An 18,529-nucleotide genomic window follows, 5' to 3' on the forward strand; every position below is an offset into this window, starting at 1 on the left:
CACTGGTGCAGGGGCTGGATTTGGGGTTTTGATTTACTGAGGGAAAACCCGGAAGTCTCAGATTCGGGTTTTCCCAGATGTGCTAGTATACCTATTCCAATAAATGAAAGTTTTGAGATGATGCTTGTCTCGGAGTTCTCTATAGGAGTTGGGTCGTTCTGGATATCTGACAGCCCTTGATTCTAGCAGGAAATGGAGTGGAACAGATTTCAGATCCTTTAAAGGACCAAGGAGCTGCTGATACAGTTTTACAGAGGAATTATTGAGTCTATCATTTCTACTTCTAGAACTGTCTGGTTTGGCACAGCAACCAAACAGCACAGGTACAAACTTCAATGTATAGTTAGGATTGCAGAAAAAAAAAACAATTGCAACCAGCCTGCCTTTCACTGAGGATCTGTATACTGCACGAACCAGAAAGAGGGCTGAGGAAATACCTACAGACCCCTTACATCCTGGACGTAAACTGTTTTAACTTCTCCCTTTAGGACACCACTACAGGGCATTGCATGCCAAAACAACTAGACACAAAGACAGTTTTCCGTCCCATGCCATCATTCTAAAACACTTAATTCCTGCAGCACTGTCTTATGCCTAAAGATATTTACCCATATAGTAAGGGTGTATTGCTATTACCCTTCTCATCTTTCCTACTACCTCCTCCTATTGGTATCTTATGATTTATCACTTGTTTGTATCTTATGATTTATGATCTATGCCTTACCACTGCTTGTATGTACACCGAGAGTTTATGTACCGTAGATAAATTCCTTGTGTGTCCAATCACACTTGGCCAATAAAATATTCAATAGAAAGCAGTGTTTCTCAATGTCAGTGGCTTTAAGATGTGTGGACATCAATGGGAGTTGAAGTCCACACGTCTTAAAGCCACAATGTTGAACAACAGTGCCTTAAAGGGTCAGCATCCATCTTGCTTAAATGGGTTAAATCAGAACTGTTATTCTGTTCCTACGGTTGGGATAATGCCTCCCATCATCCTACCCTCTTCATTATTCTGGGATGAGGGGATAATATACCAGATGCTAAGCATAGATGGAGGGTCATTGATTTCTCTGGGTGACCCACTTTGCTTTTATTTTGGAAATAATTATGAATTCTTATTCTATACACAATGACAGTGGACTTCCTTTCCACCTGAGGGGTTATCTGTGGGAATTATTTAGAGACTACTGAATAAATCCACCTCCAAGCAATACAATAAGGCCAGCAAACTGGCAAATCTCCAATTCTTTCTGTCCATCCAGTGAAGAGGGTAGCATGAATGCACTGAGTCCCTTCAATTAAACAGTGTTCATTTACACTGAGGGCAGGACAAGAAGTAAAGAATGGAAGCTTATTAAAGACAGCTCCAACCTAGAATTAAGGAGAAATTTTCTGTCAGTGAGAACCATCAGTGGAACAACTTGCCTCCAGAAGTTATGGGTGCTCCATCAGTGGAGGTTTTTAAGAAGAGATTGGGCAGCAATTTGTCTGAAATGGTATAGGGCAGGAGTCTCCATCCCCCAGAGTGTGGCCCACTACCGGGCCATGGCCTATTCAGAATTGGGCTGCGCAAGTGGTTGGCCAGAGCGCACATGCAACTTGTGCAAGTGACAGGCCAGTGGGCACTTACACATGTGCGCACCGGGCCCCTGCTCACACAAGTTGTGTGTGTGTGTGTGTGTGTGTGTGTGTGTGTGTCAGCCTGCCACTCACGCAAGGGCTGTGTGCACGTATGAGTGGTGGGTTCCTCCCGGTTCTGCCCGGTTCCGCCGACCCGGTAACAGTGACGATATGATGTCACTGAACCGGTTCTGCCCCTCCCCCCTGCGTTATTCTTACCTTTTATTTGGCCCCACCCCCAATCTATTGCTGCCTCCTGAGTCCCAGCTGATCGGCTAGAAGGAAAAAAACTGTTTAAACTCTTGCCCGGGGCTTCAAAGGGCCGCTCTACAGCTGATCAGTGTTAAAAGGCAGTGTGGTGGTAGACCGGTGCCTCAAAAAACAAATGAGTAGACCGGTGCCTGCAAAAATAAATGGGTAGACCAGTGCCTCCAAAAACAAATAAGTAGACCGGTGCCTCCAAAAACAAATGGATAGACCGGTGCCTCCAAAAATAAATGGGTAGACCAGTGCCTCCAAAAACAAATAAGTAGACCGGTGCTTCCAAAAACAAATGAGTAGACCGGTACAGCTCTGCAAGCAGTTAAAAGCCTGGTAGACCAGTACCTCTGCTAAATCCTAAAGAATTGTCACATAACCATCAAGCCACGCCCACAAAATAAGCCACGCCCACAGAACCGGTAGTAAAAAAATTTAGAACCCACCCCTGGCACGTATGTGTCTGCACCACACTGCTGTTGTGGCTCCGTTACTTGAGCCTGTGTCATCGGCAGGAGAGGACTCCGAGAGTGAAGGAGAGGAGTTGGCAAGACCTCCCTCTCCAGGATTCTCCTCTCTGGCAATGCCTTTGGTGTCCGCTGAAGGGCAAGAGATAGGGCCGGGGCCAAGCATGTCCACTCAGCCACAGGTGGTCAGTGATGAGGGTAATGAGTCTTGGCTGGATCCTCGGCAGCGTTGCAGAGATAAGCGCGCGCAACAGAAGAAAAGGTGTGCCAGAGATTAGGCTGAGTCACTGGACCACACCCCACAGGATATAAAAGGGGGTGAGGTGGCCATTCAGACTCTGTGACGGACAAAACTAACTACTATTGAGTCACATTGCATCTTTGGAAACAACATTATCGGCCTTGGATTTATTTTACGAACTGGACAATTCTTGACTGTGGGTATTTTGTTTATTGAGTAAAAGTTCTTGGCAAGCAAGAGCCTTGATAGTACAGGGGTTTAGTGCACCCTGTTATTAACACAGCTGCCTGCAATTTCTGCTGGTTCAAATCTCTCCAAGGCTCAAGGTTGACTCAGCCTTCCATCCTTTCTAAGGTAGGTGAAATGAGGACCCAGTTGTGGGGGCAATAAGCTGACTTTGTATAAAATATACAAAAGAATGAAGGCTATTGCTTAACGCATTGTAAGCCGCCCTGAGTCTCCGGAGAAGGGCGGCATATAAATCAAATTAAAAAAAAAAAAAAAAGCAGCTACTGGGTTGCTGCCAAGCGTCTTATCGGAAGAATTGGTTGTCTGCCAGTTTATTTAACCCCTGGCTGTCTGTTTGTGTGTGTGTGTGAGACGGGGACAGAACAACTGTTGCTCACGTGACCCGGTTCCCCTCTCCCCCTCCAGCCGGGCCCGTCAAGCCGCAAAGGTTGGGGATTGTTTGTGCAAGGTCTCCTGCTTGAGCAGTCGGTTGGACTAGAAGACTTTCAAGCTTCCTTTCAACTCGTACTCTGTATTCTTTACAGGTAATCCTCAACTTACAACCATTCATTTAATGACTATTTGAAGTTACAGTGGCACTGGAAAAAATAACCTATAACCATTTTTCACATTTACAACAGTTGTAGATTCCCCATGGTCACATGATAAAAACTCAGATATATGGCAACTGGCATATATTTGATGGTTGCGGTGTCTCAGGATCATGTGATCCCTTTGCGACCTTCTGACAAGCAAAATCAATGGGGAAACCAGATTCACTTAACAACTAACGTAACAGCTGCAGTTATTCACTTAACAACTGTAGCAAGAAAGGTGGTAAAATGGGGCAAAATTTGCTAAACAAGTATCTTGATTAGCAACAGAAAAGTTGGGCTCAATCAGTTAATACCATTTTATAATGCCTTGGTAAGGCCACACTCGGAATACTGCATCCAGTTTTGGTCGCCACGATGTAAAAAAGATGTTGAGACTCTGGAAAGAGTGCAGAGAAGAGCAACTAAGATGATTAGGGGACTGGAGGCTAAAACATATGAAGAATGGTTGCAAGAACTGGGTATGCATAGTTTAATGAAAAGAAGGACTAGGGGAGACATGATAGCAGAGTTCCAATATCTCAGGGGCTGCCACAAAGAAGAGGGAGTCAAGCTATTCTCCAAAGCACCTGAAGGCAGGACAAGAAGCAATGGATGGAAATTAATCAAGGAGAGAAGCAATTTGGAACTAAGGAGAAATTTCCTGATAGTTAAAACAATTAATCAGTGGAACAACTTGCCTCCAGAAGTTGTAAACGCTCCAACACTGGAAGTTTTTAAGAAGAGATTGGACAACTATTTGTCTGAAATGGTGTAGGGTTTTCTACTTAAGCAGGGGGTTGGACTAGAAGACCTCCAAGGTCCCTTCCAACTTTGTTATTGTATTCTAATTGTGGTCGCAACTCAAGGACTAGCTATATTTATTAGGACCCTAGGAAGGATGCCTTTTCTGTCACAATGCCTGCCTTCTGGAATGGCCTCTGCTCAGAGATTTGATTATGGTAGCTGATGTCATTCAGAAAATCATTGAAAACCTCTCTTTTTTTTGGGGTCAGCTGGGGTTGCCTTCTGGGTACATATATTTTATTTCTTTATATTTTGTTCCTCCTTTTTAAAAAGTAATCCACTCAGGGTTGTTAGAAGGTCAGACTGCCTCTATAGGTAAATATAACGGTCACATTTAGAGTAACCCTGCAAAATGAATCTAAATACTAAATACTGATTGACTACTCTGTCTCTTTAAAAGGTAACTCTGTGCATCCATCTGCTCCGTTTATCTTATTCAAGTTGATTAAAGCTCTGAAATAATTGAGTTCTTTCACAGCCCATTTCTCATCAGAAAGAGTCTGGCTTTCGCTCCAAGCAGCTTAACAGAGATAAACCGAAAGGGTTACACCTCCCGTCTTTGAGTGCCAAGTGGGAGAAAGCTTATGGTGGCCTATCAATCCAAACTACACCCTCCCATCACCCTTCCTACTAGTGATGATAAGGGAAAGTAAACACCACTCTCGTGGATCTACAGCAGGAGAATTGGAGTAGTTGGATGTTCAATGTGCACACAGCATCGCTTTGCCATCTGCCACCTGGACTTCAGTTAGACGTTTGCATTGTGCACAGATGGGACGCCAGCAGGTCAACCGTTGGAAAGGGCAGCTGCCTTCAGCCAGGATGGGAAAAGGAAAGCTGCTGGCGCAGGATCTCCTCTCTCCAGATCATGTGTGCTAGCTTTTGCTCCCCACGCAATATCAGCCTCTATTTTTAAAGGGAACTTTATTAAAAATTAAAATAATAAAAACTATGACAAAAAATAAAGGGTGCAGGGGAAAAAAAGAGAAAAATGGAAAAGAAAAATAGGAATATAGTAAAGAAAAAAAATACGTAAAGAAATGACATCCCTTTCATCAAAAGTTTAAACAATTTTAGTAACTTGTCACCTTCTCTTAAAAGAATACAACTAATTATCTCTTCTTTCCATATCCCTTTTTGGATCTATAAACAGGTCCTTAAAACCTGATCATTCTGAATGAACTGAACAAGCTTCTTGGATGAGAAGTGAAACCTCTTCAAGCAAAAACCAAGAAAGTCCAGTTGCTTTTTGAAAAAGCACCTTTGGGACAACCATGACCTGGATGACTGAGGATCTTCATAGAAATTTAAAACCTAGTTATTTCACTCCTGATCTGCAAAAGTCCATTATGAATTACCAGAGATAACAACACACCCTATCCATGTTAACCTTGATTAGATAAACCAACCTTATATTCCTTCCTTTTACTTTCAAGAATCTTGATCTTTAGTCCTTTCAAACATTATTCTAGAACTTGATTTCATTTTATCTTTGTCCTTCTAATAAAATTCTTCAAAGCTTTAATCCACCTCTTTTGTAAATCCAATATAGGAAAATTATCCAGGTCATTCTTTGGTTTGTTATTTTTAGACTCCTTTTAATTATTAATATATCGACTGATTTCTTTTATTTATCCAGCGTAGCATCTTTTTCCCTATCGTTCTCGTAGCCTGCCATTTTTAAATCTACTTTCAGATCAGTCTTAGTTTTGTCCAGAAAACTTGTTCCTCTTCTGCATTTTTTTAAACACAAACTACCTATAGAGGCAGACACTCTTAACATTAACTTATTCTAACCACTTGTCTGAGATGGCATGAGAACTACTGTCTTGGGCAGGGGGTTGGATTAGAAGACCTTCAAGGTCCCTTCCAACTCCAAATCTATATATGCAACCTTAGCCTGGATGAACAATGGGATAAAAATGTAAAACTGAAGGTAAGTAGAAGACGATGTAATAAAAATAAATGAAACTCTGCATTGTTTTGGAAATATATTAGAAGGCTTTTTGCCCCCCTCTCAGTGTGAGAACTTGGGTGCATCCATAAAAGTGAAATACAGGGAGATTCTGGATGTTAAGAGGACATATTTTGATTGAAGACGTAATTGTGGCTTTTCAGATGTGATTTAGATTATTTTAAAAAAGGAATTGGAGAAAATTATGGAGGCTTTGGGTTTCTTGCTAACTTTTGGGAATGTGGCCCCCACCTGAATTATCAAAGCAGGACTAATGTCCATTCTTCTGTCCATGCACATGGACTTCCTAAATGAACCTGGTTAGTCTTGTGTTAGTCCATATCTAAATATTGGGTATGATGCATCCTTGGCTAATCAAGCAGAACTTTTCTGCTTTTTGAAAAGGAAGGGAGCGGGGAATGGAGTCACTCAATCTCTTTTTTTCTCCAATTCTTTTAAGGTATTGGAACTCGCTGACACAAGACAGAAGTTTTGTGACCACCATAAAATAAAATAATAAATAATAAAATAATTATTCCATAAAATAATTTTAAAGATAACCCATTAGCTAAACATAAGTCAGGTTGCGCATTCATTATTGTAAGGCAATAAAGTTTGCTCTTATCAGATCGTGGACAAATGGGGAGAGCTTTTTTGTGAGCTTTCTGGGAGTATACATTGGTATTTTTGTATTTTTGTTGGAGATGGGAAAGATTAAACAAGTTTCCCGATTGAGTTCGGTTCGTGAAAACTTCTCTGTCGTGGGAGAAAGAGTGGGGAAAAATACACGGAGAGGAAAGGGTTAAAAGAATGCTGTCCTGACACTGTCGTAAAATCATCCCGCTTGCTGTCGCAAAAACCGCTTTTCCACTCTGGCTGCCAGATTTTCAAACGCGCGTTACCTTCCTCCTATCTTAAAGAGATCAGGTTATGAAGAAAAAGGAAGAGGAGGCAGCAATCGTTCTAAAAGGGCCTTGACTTCCGGATCCGACAGATGCGTCCATATGAGTGGTGGAAGGCCAGAAGAACGAGTGGAAAACTTTGGATATTAGAGACATACCGTGCAGCAGTATTTTTCAATCTTAGCAACCTGAAGATATATGGACTTCAACTCTCAGAATCCCACACACATTTTCAAGTAGCCAAGGTTGAAAAACATTGCTGTATTGATTAACAGATTAACAGAGTTGGAAGGGATCTTGTAGGTCATCTAGTCCAACCCCCGCCCAAGCAGGAGACTCATACCATTTCTGATAGATGGCAGTTCAGTCTCTTCTTGAAAGCCTCCAGTGATGAAGTTCCCACAACTTCTGACGGCAACTTCTGTTCCATTGGTGGATTGTTCTCACTGTCAGAAAATTTCTCCTTATTTCTAAATTGAATCTCTCCTTGATCAGTTTCCATCCATTATTCCTTGTCTGGCCTTCAGATGCTTTGGAGAACAGCTTGACCCCCTCCTCTCCGTGACAGCCCCTCTAATATTGGAACACTGTTATCATGTCTCCCTTGGTCCTTCTCTTCACTAGACTAGCCATGCTCAGTTCCTGCAACTGTTCATCGTATGTTTTAGTCTCCAGTCCCCTAATCATTTTTGTTGTTCTTCTCTGCACTCTTTCCAGAGTCTCAACATCTTTTTTATAATGTGGTGAGCAAAACTGGATGCAGAATTCTAGGTGTGGTCTTACTAAGGCTTTATAGAGTAGTATTAGTACCTCACATGAACTTGATTGAACCCCTCTGCAATTTAATGCAATTTAGGATTGCATTGGCTTTTTTGGCTGCTGCCGCACACTGTTGGCTCATATTTATTTGGTTGCCCACTAAGACTCCAAGATCCCTCTCACAGTATAGAATTTGGTTGTTACACTCAACAAAGTCCTTTTTGCATTGCTTCTCTCTCTAGATTTGTTTTGGCATTCAACTCCCATTATACTTGGAATAGCCATTCCTTTTATGTACCTTGAGTGTTTTTTTTTTTAGCTATGTTGCATTTCATCTAATTCTAAGAATATGATGAATTTGTTTGGTTTAAACACCAAAAACATAAAGGAGTCAGGTAGCTGCTTAAACACAGGAGAGAAAAACACCAGAGAACTTTAAGAAATTAATAATCCAGTATTCAAGATTTAATTCCAATTTTTGTTTTTTGAAAGGGATGTCTAATAATCTTTTGATTTGGAGCACCTTCCCATTCTTTATAACATTCTTTATGATCACCAACAGTTTGTTCTGTGCACACTCAGGTTCAATCCCCAGCAGAGCTGGAAGATTTTCCTACTACAACTATGAAGAAATGTATCTTCATATTATTAGCATTCAGGTTTGTTCTATTTATTTTCTGATGGAAATCCATCTGGTTCCTTGCATGCTGCAACATTTTGCTTTACAGTTTGTAAATTTTAGTGAATATTAATGAGTTTTATCAGTTGATTGTTTTATGAAAAACCTTATGGTTTTTCAATTTAGGTTAGTTGGTCAATAATGATAATGCATAAATAATTTTTAGTTATCTATTAGGCTGATTCAGAGCTGGAAAAGGCCATATGTTCTCAAAAATAATTGATTGGGTTTTCATTATTTTTCTAATTCCTTTTAATCTGAATAGATTTGGCAATGGATTTCATACTGTATGAATCAGCAAGCTTCAGGAAAGGGTCCAGATGCTCATGACAAAAATCCAATGGGATCATTTATCCAGATCAAGGGTCTTAGACATTAGTTGCAGCAGCTCAAGAGCCATCATCCGTGGGCTAGATGGTGTCAGTCACAAATAACCAGGAACATTTGAGTTCATAGCACAGAAGAGTTTATTATTGCTACCTCCATACAAGAATCTAGTCAATTTACAGTCCAAGCTAAATTGGCGCTAAATAAGGATCAACGTATTTAAGGGGGGGGGCTGGAATTGGTCTCTTGTGGCAATGCAATGATTCCAAGATGATGACACGTTTAACCCCACCTTCCAGCTTAGCCAGCTCTTCTCTTAAAGTGGCCTAGTATTCTTACTTGCTGAGTATCCACAATATGTGAGCTTTCTCTGTTATTCCAACCAGTGGTGAAATCTAAAATTTGTTACTACCGGTTCTGTGGGCATGGCTTGGTGGGGGGGTAATGTGACTGGGTGGGCATGGCCATTTTTTTTTTTTACTTTTAAAACCATTTTTTCTACAACCCCTTCGGCGAAGAGGTTGTAGAAAAAATGCTTTCAAAAGGCTCTGACGATCCCAGCTGAGTTGCCTGATCGGCAGAGGCTTTTTTTCTTTTAAATGCCTCTGCCAATCAGGCAACTCAGCTTGGATCGTCAGAGCCTTTTGAAAGCATTTTTTCTACAACCTCTGAAGAGGTTGCAGAAAAAATGCTTTTAAAAGCCTTTGACGATCCTAGCTGAGCCGTGCGATCATCAGAGGCTTTTTTTTTTACTTTTAAAAGCATTTTTTTGGCCAAAGAGGTTGTACAAAAAATGCTTTTAAAAGTAAAAAAAAAAAGCCTCTGATGATTGTGCGGCTCAGCTGGGCATGGGGGGGGGAGGGCAGGGATTTTTGCTACCGGTTCTCCGAATCACTCGCCTCCATCGCTACCGGATCGGGTGATCCGGTCCGAACCGAGAGCATTTCACTCCTGATTCCAACCCAGCCACCACTCAGCTACTCGTTTATTAGAGAAAAACCACAGTTGAAAAAAATAGTTTAACACATTTGTTGGGTTTGTAGCACATACCCATGTTCAAGTTAATGGTTAATTGGTCCAAATATGACCAATTTCCTGGATTGAAACAACATACAGAACCATAAGCTAGTTCTATGGGTGTTGTGGCCCCGCCCTCTGAGCCTGTCCCATCGGAGGAAGAAAGCTCCGAGCATGAGGAAGAGGAGTCAGCCAGGCCTCCCTCTCCAGGCCCCTCCCCTCTGGCACTGTCTCAGGTGCCGGCTGAGGGAGAGGAGATTAGCAGGGAGACAGGTGGCTCGATGAGAGCGACGGAGAAACATCATTCCTGGACGCACGCCTCCGAAGGCATGATAAACGATTGCAGCAGCTCAGGAGGCGTGCTAGGGATTAGAACTGAGTCACTGGACCACACCCCAGAGACTATATAATAGAGGGTGGTGGCCAGTGATCCTTGTGACGAACAAAACTAACCTTGGATAGTCACTAAAGCCTCGTTCGGAACTGCTGGGAGGAATATTTATTGTTGTTGGACGTTTGGAAGCTGAGTATTTATCTTTCTGTTTTCTGTGGAAATAAAAGCACTTGGCAGACGGTGTGTATATCGCTGCCAAGTTGGAGATAAAGAGCTGGGTGTGTTCCAAGTGCTTCCTTAACCCTCGGCTGGCTGTGTTTGTGTGTGTGTGTGGACGGGGACAGATCAATGGGCTTGGTTTATACATTATGGGAGGCTAAAATGTGAATAGTTTATTTATGGTTCATGGGATCATTGAACACACTCAATATGTAAACAGAGTTTCTGTTGTTCTTCACATAGTTATCTAATCCCATTGTGAAGTACAGTATTGAAGTTATTCCTATGTAACAAGACCATTTTTCTTTATTGCACATCTTTCTTGTTGATATCCTTTTATCTGTTCAAACTCTGATCGTGTAGGTTCTCTGAGATAACAATAACACAACATCCTAGGTTCTTGGGAAGAATTCGATGTGTGCAAAAGGGCAACACCAATTAAATAATTGGCAGCTATGATGTCACGTGTTTTGTAAATAATAATAACATCAACCGTAATAATGTCACCATTACTGCTTTCCTTTTACACATTTATAGGATCTCCGTTTGAAAGTCTTCATTGACAGATTAAAAAACTATTTTGACTTGTTCTTCCTCACTGAACCAGTAGAAAAATAGAGAAATGTAAACACTTTCAAATACAGATCTAGCAAATGTGGAAAAAGAAAGTTGGTAATGCCAGTGGTAGTTGATGCATTTGATGCCATCCAAAAGATCTGGCAAAGCACTTGGACACAATAAAAATAGAATCTCAACACATCAGTTCAAAAGGCAGCATTACGTGGAACAGTGCATATATTACAATGGTCTCTTTAACTAGTCCAAATCCTTGAGAAGGAACCAATACTCAAAAGTACCTGTTAGAACTACCTGTTGGATTGGTAGTAAATAAAAGTTACAGTAACTCCTTTTTTACCACCCTGTAATCCCTTAATTCAGGGTAGAGTCAGGCGACTGGATGGAGTTGAACATTTACTAGCTGGATGCCCTCCCTGATGCTATGCAGAGTTTGCAGCAGATATTTTTTTTCTTTGAGACCTAGAGTGAAACATCTGCCGCTACCTGGAATTGAATTCTCAATCTTCCAAGTGGGAGACAAGCTTGTTCATCACTAGGCCACCACACCACTCTAAATAACAAATAACAGTAATTAATTGTATATATCACTCTCCTATCCAGAAGACACTCAATGATGCTAACTAGAAAAAAAATACAACACAAGCAAGTAAAATCAGATTTTGAAAAATTAAAATCATAATTCATTCAGATTGGAGTGGCTAGGTAGACCTTTTTCTTCTAGAAAAAGGAAAAAATGTGGTTGCGGAGATAATTACCTTATGAAATAATTCCTTTGCATAACTTGACAACACCATCGATGAGGGTCATTTTCCATATACTGAACAAATGGAGAGCTTCCGTCAGAGGGCATATTTTAGATAGCATCTTCTCCTGCTGATCTTAGTAGCAGGTTTATGTCATCTCGCAGAAAATCTGATTTTACGAAAGATGCCTTCTCACTTTCTACACCCCCTCCCCCAGTTAATTATATTCATATCTGTTCTCCTAATTTTCCCCCAGTGTTGTCACTTTGTTCACACAGGAATTGCTCGAAGGCCTTGACAGGTTCAGCTGTCCTTTTCTGCATCTTTTCTGTGGTAAAATAGCATAAATTGAGGCTCCGTGCAGAAATCCAAACCCTTCACTTGAATGCATTCTAAGGAAAGGAAAATATTATCTCTTGAGATAATGGCTTCCTCTGTCTGACTGTTAAAGTCATTATTCTATATTTTGCCCATTGGAACAATGAAGAATATGGCCTTCTACATATTCTTTCAGGTGTTTGAAACTACTATCCTACTATTATCCTTTGCTTCCTCTTCATGGAACTTAATTTTTAGTCTCTGTCTTCTTCATTTCTGAATCTCTCCAGTTTATGTTTATGGAGATTCTCAGTCATCCAGGTCATGGTTGCCCCAAAGGGGTTTTTCGGAAGGCAACTGGTCTTTCTTGATTTTTACCTCAAAAATATTTTGCTTCTCATCCAAGAAGCTTCCTCAGTTCTAACTGAATGGTGGGGAATAGAAGGATTTGTATTCTTTGCAGAATATAAATGTTTTGAATATAATATAAATGAGTTCTACAGAGCATATAAATCCTTCTATTCCCCACCATTCAGTTAGAACTGAGGAAGCTTCTTGGATGAGAAGCAAAAAGTTTTGAGGTAAAAACCAAGAAAGACCAGTTGCCTTCCGAAAAGCCCCTTTGGGGCAACCATGACCTGGATGACTGAGAATCTCCATAGACATAAACTGGAGAGGTTCAGAAATGAAGATGGAGATTAAAACATGTGCGGCTCCATTGTGAACCGGTAGTAAAGATAAGTAGAACCCACCCCTGACCTGGATGACTGAAACTTTCCAGTGTATCTGAATTGAAATGCAAACCCCGAAATGGAGGTGGTCCTCAGGATGAACTGTGACCAACAAAATATATTTTGGGAGTTGCAATCCCAGAAGAGCACATATTAAGTAGACTGCATTGGCACCAAAGATTTGTATTAATGAGCCCACAATACTGATAGGTCTACTTAAGAAAACATTGTTTTCCAAAGGGCGTCAAAGGATATTTCTGATTGGCCAAGGGCTGTAATATCATTTTGTAAGGTCCGGCTATACGCTTAAGCTCTCAGTGAACCAAAAAGAAAGACTTAAACGGAGGCTTGAATAAGAATCAACATTTAATCTTTGATCAAAGACAAAAGGCTGGGTAAAACCATTCCAAACACATACAAAGAGATATGTATATGGGAGGGTTCACATCTTCAGAGAAGATGTAACCACGTTTTATACCTTTAAAGCATCAGTTAGATCCCCAATTCTGGCCCCTTAATTTATGTTTGTGTATTCTTTGTTGCCCTGCAAAGGAATCTAAACTTCCAATTAGTCTTATCTTTGTTTACTTAATTGGCCACTTAGCCCCTGGCTCCTGAAGACCAGATCTTACCCAGATCAGACATAAATTAGGATTGAGATGTAAATTACCCCTTTGTTGATGGCTGGAGTTCCAACAGATACGTACCATGTTTTTAGGTGGCACAGAAAGAGATTGATATGAGTTCAGGTCAAATGGCAGGGACATACGTTTGACAAATACCAGATACATTTCAGAGGCCTAATGACAATATGTTTGTAACAGGAGATACAAATAGAAAGGAATAATATATGTGATACAAATACAAAAGCACAATATATATGTTACAGGAACCTAATGATTACAGAATAACAAGCTTTTACTAAATCTAGTATATCAGTATTTTATATTCTATATTATTGTTTCCCTACAATTTATTTTTCTTATTGTCAAAAGATACTTAATTTTTGCAAGATGGTTGGCCATCTATTACCTCGAATACTAGACAGCACTGTATCTCTGATAGTGGTTGTTGGATAACACTAGATGGCAGCACCTAGCTAACTTTAGTTGATTTCAAAAAGTTAAAGATTAGATCTACAATGCTCAAGTTGGATTAGAACATCAGAAAATCAGAGCTATGAATTGGAACGTTTAGTTGCCACAATCACAGATGACAGTGGAAAACCATGTTTGAATTGTACCCTTAAAAAGTATATTTTGTCATCAGTCCTCATACTTGATTTAAAGGAGGCTTGATCTTATGTGTATCTATGACTTCACTGCCCTTTCCCCTCCTACTTTCGCTCTCCTTAAAAGTACAGTACAGGTAGTCCTTGACTTAACAACAGTTCCTTTAATGAATGTTCAAAGTTACAATGGCCCTGAAAAAGTGACTTATGACTTGGATGGCCACCAGAGCAAAATTCAGATGCTTGGCAACGGACTCTTATTTATGATGGTTGCAGTCTCTAGAGTCAAGTGATAATCTTTTGTGACCTTCTGACAAGCAAAGTCAATGGGGAAGCCAGATTCACATAAATTAATGTTACTAATTTAACAACTGCAGTGATTCACTTACCAACTGTGGCAAGCAAGGTCGTAAAAAGGGGCAAAGCTCACTTACAAATGTCTCACTTAGCAACAAATTTTGGGCTCAATTGTGTGTTGTAAATCAAGAACTATCTGTACTGTATAGTAGACTGGAAACAGGTTTTTGATGTGGCTTTGTAGGGTATTATCACTTTAGACTGCAGGGCTATAGCACAAACAACCGTTTTTCTGTGTAATTAGAGGTTTCTTGCATCCAGAAAAAGTTTCACAAGTGGAGAAACATTGGGTCATTTCAGTGGTTTGAACTGGCACAAGTCGATTTACCTTGAGAGCTAGACTATATCTTTCAAAGCTGTGGCAGACAGAAATCTAGATTTAATCTCTTCCTGTTCTTTTAAAAAATATTTTTTATAAGCACAGCAGCACAATATTGATTTTTTAAAAAAATTTACAAGTAATAGAGTATGCTTCTTATATTTTTATGATTCTTATAAAATATTTTAATATATTTGTGGTAGGTAGTTGCTAGGAGTCAGAAACAACTTGATGGCACGTAGTAAGTCAATAAAAGTATTTAAATGCTGAATAGTTGGAAGGTCTTTTATCCTGTTTTTTAAATCATTAGTTGGGGTTTCTTTTGTTTCTTATTCTTCTTGTTTGTATTTCATTGTTTGTACACTTTTTGCATTCTTATCTTTTACATTATGAAATTAATGTAAAATATACAAAAATATGGTAAGAGGTCATTTCAATGCATTCCAGTGCAGATTTCATAATCAGCTGGGCCTAAACCCAGGTGTAATTACTCAGTACAAATACATTATCCTTACAGGGATATTTGCTTGAAAAAAAATAATACAGGAAAAAAACCTGGAAAAAAAAAAGGGCAAGTCTGAAAAATCTCAAAGATTTAGAAACTTTTGCTTTAAAAAAAAAAAACTTTGTGTCAGGCTTACAAGAACATGAACAAAACCAGGAAAATAATTAAACCTTAAGGACAGCTTTTATGAAAGAAAGGACTGCCTTTATTACAAAAAGGACGCATGGTCACTGTAATTGTAAGAATCCCCAAATCTCAATTAGAACAATAAATTTCATCGGGGCCTAAATTCAAAATCACCATAGGCATGATTTTATTAGGGTTAACAAACATTCGTGATTAGGACGCGCCCAGCATTCTGCATTAATGCGTGTGAGTTTGCACGGTTCTTTCCCTTCACGTGGGCGACCCGGCCAGCATCCTACAGAAAACCGGAAGTCTTCTCTGGGCAGCCACCGCGTCGTCACCTCTACGCCTCTCTCTCTCTCTCTCTCTCTCTCTTCTTCCCGCCTGCGCCCTCTCCTTTTTCTTTCTTCCCCCTTCCCCTCTTCGGCGCATGCGCTAAAAACCCTTTACGGGCGCCCGCCACCCCCCTCCCTGCCAGCGGATGGCCAGACTTAGAGAGAAGGCGGCGAGAGTCTCCTAAGCTCCAGAAGCGGAGCTCGCTATTCACCAACGCCGTTTGCGCCGCCGCCGTGACGTCAATGCCATAGGGCGCCCGTGGGCTTTACGCCGCTGGCGCAAAGGCGTTGCTCTTTGCCTGCTGGGGAGGAGAGGGACAGAAAGAGGCTTAAAGAGACAACAGCGAGACATGGAAGGGTTGGGGGAGAAGAGATCTTTGGCTCCCCACCCTTGAACAGCCCGGACGGGGGGAAAGAAGCTCAGGTGAGTCGCGACGGAGTGAGAGGCGGCGGCTTTTTAACGCTGGAGGGCTTATTTTGTAGGGAGGGGGGTGGTTTCTCTTTGGATAGGCTTGCAGCAAAGGTGGGAGTGGGGGGGGGGGGCGCCCTCTTGCATGTGCCCCAATGTGGGGAGCCGCTGGTGGCGGAAGGGAGAAAGGAGGAGTAAGTTTCAGTTTGTAAGGCGGAGGAGAGGAAGGAGGGTTTTTATGCCCCCCCTTAACATTTTGCAAGGACTATTATTGCTCTGACTATATTTAACAGAGCAAAGTTTAGTGCAACCTCTCCTCGCCCTGCCCTGTACTTTTGCTTTACGTTTTATGGAAGGTGGGAGGGGGGGCTTGGAAAGGCTGGAGAAACGAGGAAGCTTAAAGAGGAGGGTTTGGCTGGAAGGCCTTCCTGTTGCTTCCTTCCTTCCTTTCCACACACCCCCCCCCAACCTAGTTTGGTGGAAGGGATGCTGAGCAGAAAGATGTGGGGGTGGGTGACCTTAGGACTGTACCCCACAGTTTTTTCCTCCTAAAGAAGCCCAGTCTTCTCTTTGCCTTCTCCCTTCTCGTTGTCTCTGCATTTATGTGATGCGTGGAAGCATTCATTGGTGCTTTTTGCAGGCTTGGTTCCCAGGCACCGAGATTTTATGTAATTTCCCATCCTGACCCTCTTCCAATATCTCAAAGGGGCTTCAAAACTGGAGAAAAAAAAAACTGAATTTGGGCTATTGGGAGGGTTTTGGAAGGGGGAAATTGTGTACTTGGAGGTGGAAGGATTTTTTGCTTTTTTGATCCTTTGCAATGGAAAGGAAGCAACAGCACGCTAGGCCTGTACTTGATTTTGAGATCTTTGAAATTATATATATAACATTGGAGTGCTGAGTTGTTTGGGTGTTCAAAAAATATTTTTTTTTACAAAAAGAAAGACAGCATAGTGAAGGTGGATTGAGGCTGGGGGTTAGAGCTTCTGGGCTTCCTTGCATGTTAAAGGTGCTTGTAAAAGGAAGAATGAGATGGAACGTAAACAGGTGAGCCCTAGTTTTCTTTTAAGTGCCCTTTTTTTCTCCCCCTTTTCGTTTTCCATTGGTAACCAGCTTTCCCACCCTGGTTGGTCTCTCTATACTTCTAAACAAATTATTACTAATCTCCATAATCAGGGCGTGTTTTTGGAAAAGAAAAAAAAAAGGGGAGGCAAATGGAAGAAGAAAAAGAGCGGAAGGAAGGGAATTAAAAATTCTATCAAAGGTTTTTGTGCCTGATTGATTGGCATGATATTCATAAACTGAAAATGGGTGCAATTTGGGGAGTGGGGGAAAGATGAGGCTATATTTAATTTTTCTCCTTTACTGAATTGGTATCATGGACCCAGTTGAATCAACCTTCTGTTTTTTTTCCAGTTTTCCTTCTTTTTATTCACACATAATCATGAAGATTTAACTTCTGGTCCTCCAGGCAACTGTCAATGTTTTATATGGTATTATCCCCCACCTCCCCACCTCCTGTTTTTTATTGCAGTCCTTTTTGTGATGTATCTTTTTGTATTTTAAGGAGGGGAATTCCATGCAGCAACCACAAAGCCTTTTGTGCTTTCTATCCCCTCCTCAAAACCTGTGGTTTGTTTTGTTTAACCTGAGTTGTAAATTAGAAGGTGGTTTCAGAAGATGCAAATGTTTGTAGATTAGATCCAGTTTTGCATGGCAGTTGAAAATTCAATAGTTGCGCTAAGTATAGGCCAAATAAATACTTTCTTTTTTCTGTACAAACGTGTATGACTTATTTCCAGACTGTTGAAAACTCGAGGGTTTTTCAGGGTTAAATACAAAGTATTTTAACAGCATCACTTTCCCCATAACCTCTATGTTTTCTGTGGTTCTTTTATTCCCTCAGATTGTTCTGTATTTGGTGTCTATATTTTTAATTTCCACAAATCAACTTTAGTGAATTCATGCCAGACTGTAAAGCAAGTTGATACAGTTGGATATTACCCACCCTCCCTTTCCAAAAGGTGTTTGTCTGTAATTGTATTTATAAAGCCAGTTTCTTGCCTTTATTTATTTCAGGTCTTTCTAGATCTGAAATTGAAAGCGTGTGAAATCCTTTGCCAAAGAAACTACAGACCAGGAAATACATAAGGTTCCCCTCACCCCCGCTTTCTCTGCAAAGAATGCTAAAGGTTAGTTTTTAAAAATAAAATAGGGAGGAAATTCTGAAGTTACAGAATAAGGACATATGGGAACAGTCTTGTTTAATTAAGATGAGGGAATTCAATACATGTGCCAAGTCTGAGAGGCAAAAATAAAATAAAACGATACTTTGCTTCCTTTCTTCTTTCTCCACCCCCATCTCCATCCCCTACCCAAAATTTAGATGATGAGGGTCTTAGGGCTTCACCCTCTTTGTTTCTGTCTCTGAGGTATGATCAATTTAGACTGAGAAGTACCTGACTTAA

The 18,529-nt window shown here is 40.8% G+C and overlaps 1 protein-coding gene across 4 annotated transcripts in view; it reads left to right on the forward strand.

Annotated features, from left to right (window-relative positions):
* Positions 1 to 15,807: 15,807 nt before the first annotated feature.
* Positions 15,808 to 18,529, forward strand: part of CSNK1G2 (casein kinase 1 gamma 2) — a 103,040-nt gene continuing 100,318 nt past the window's right edge. For 3 of the 4 annotated variants that reach the window (XM_070943880.1, XM_070943896.1, XM_070943863.1), the window contains exons 1-2: positions 15,808 to 16,076; positions 18,141 to 18,253. The gene's annotated coding sequence lies outside the window, so the exon portion shown is untranslated. The remainder of the gene's footprint in view (positions 16,077 to 18,140; positions 18,254 to 18,529) is intronic. The other variant, XM_070943872.1, reaches the window with a different exon arrangement.

This window comes from Pituophis catenifer, unplaced genomic scaffold (assembly GCF_029215685.1).
Source record: "Pituophis catenifer annectens isolate HBS135680 unplaced genomic scaffold, rPitCat1.0.hap2 SCAF_1, whole genome shotgun sequence".
NCBI classification, from domain to species: domain Eukaryota; kingdom Metazoa; phylum Chordata; class Lepidosauria; order Squamata; family Colubridae; genus Pituophis; species Pituophis catenifer.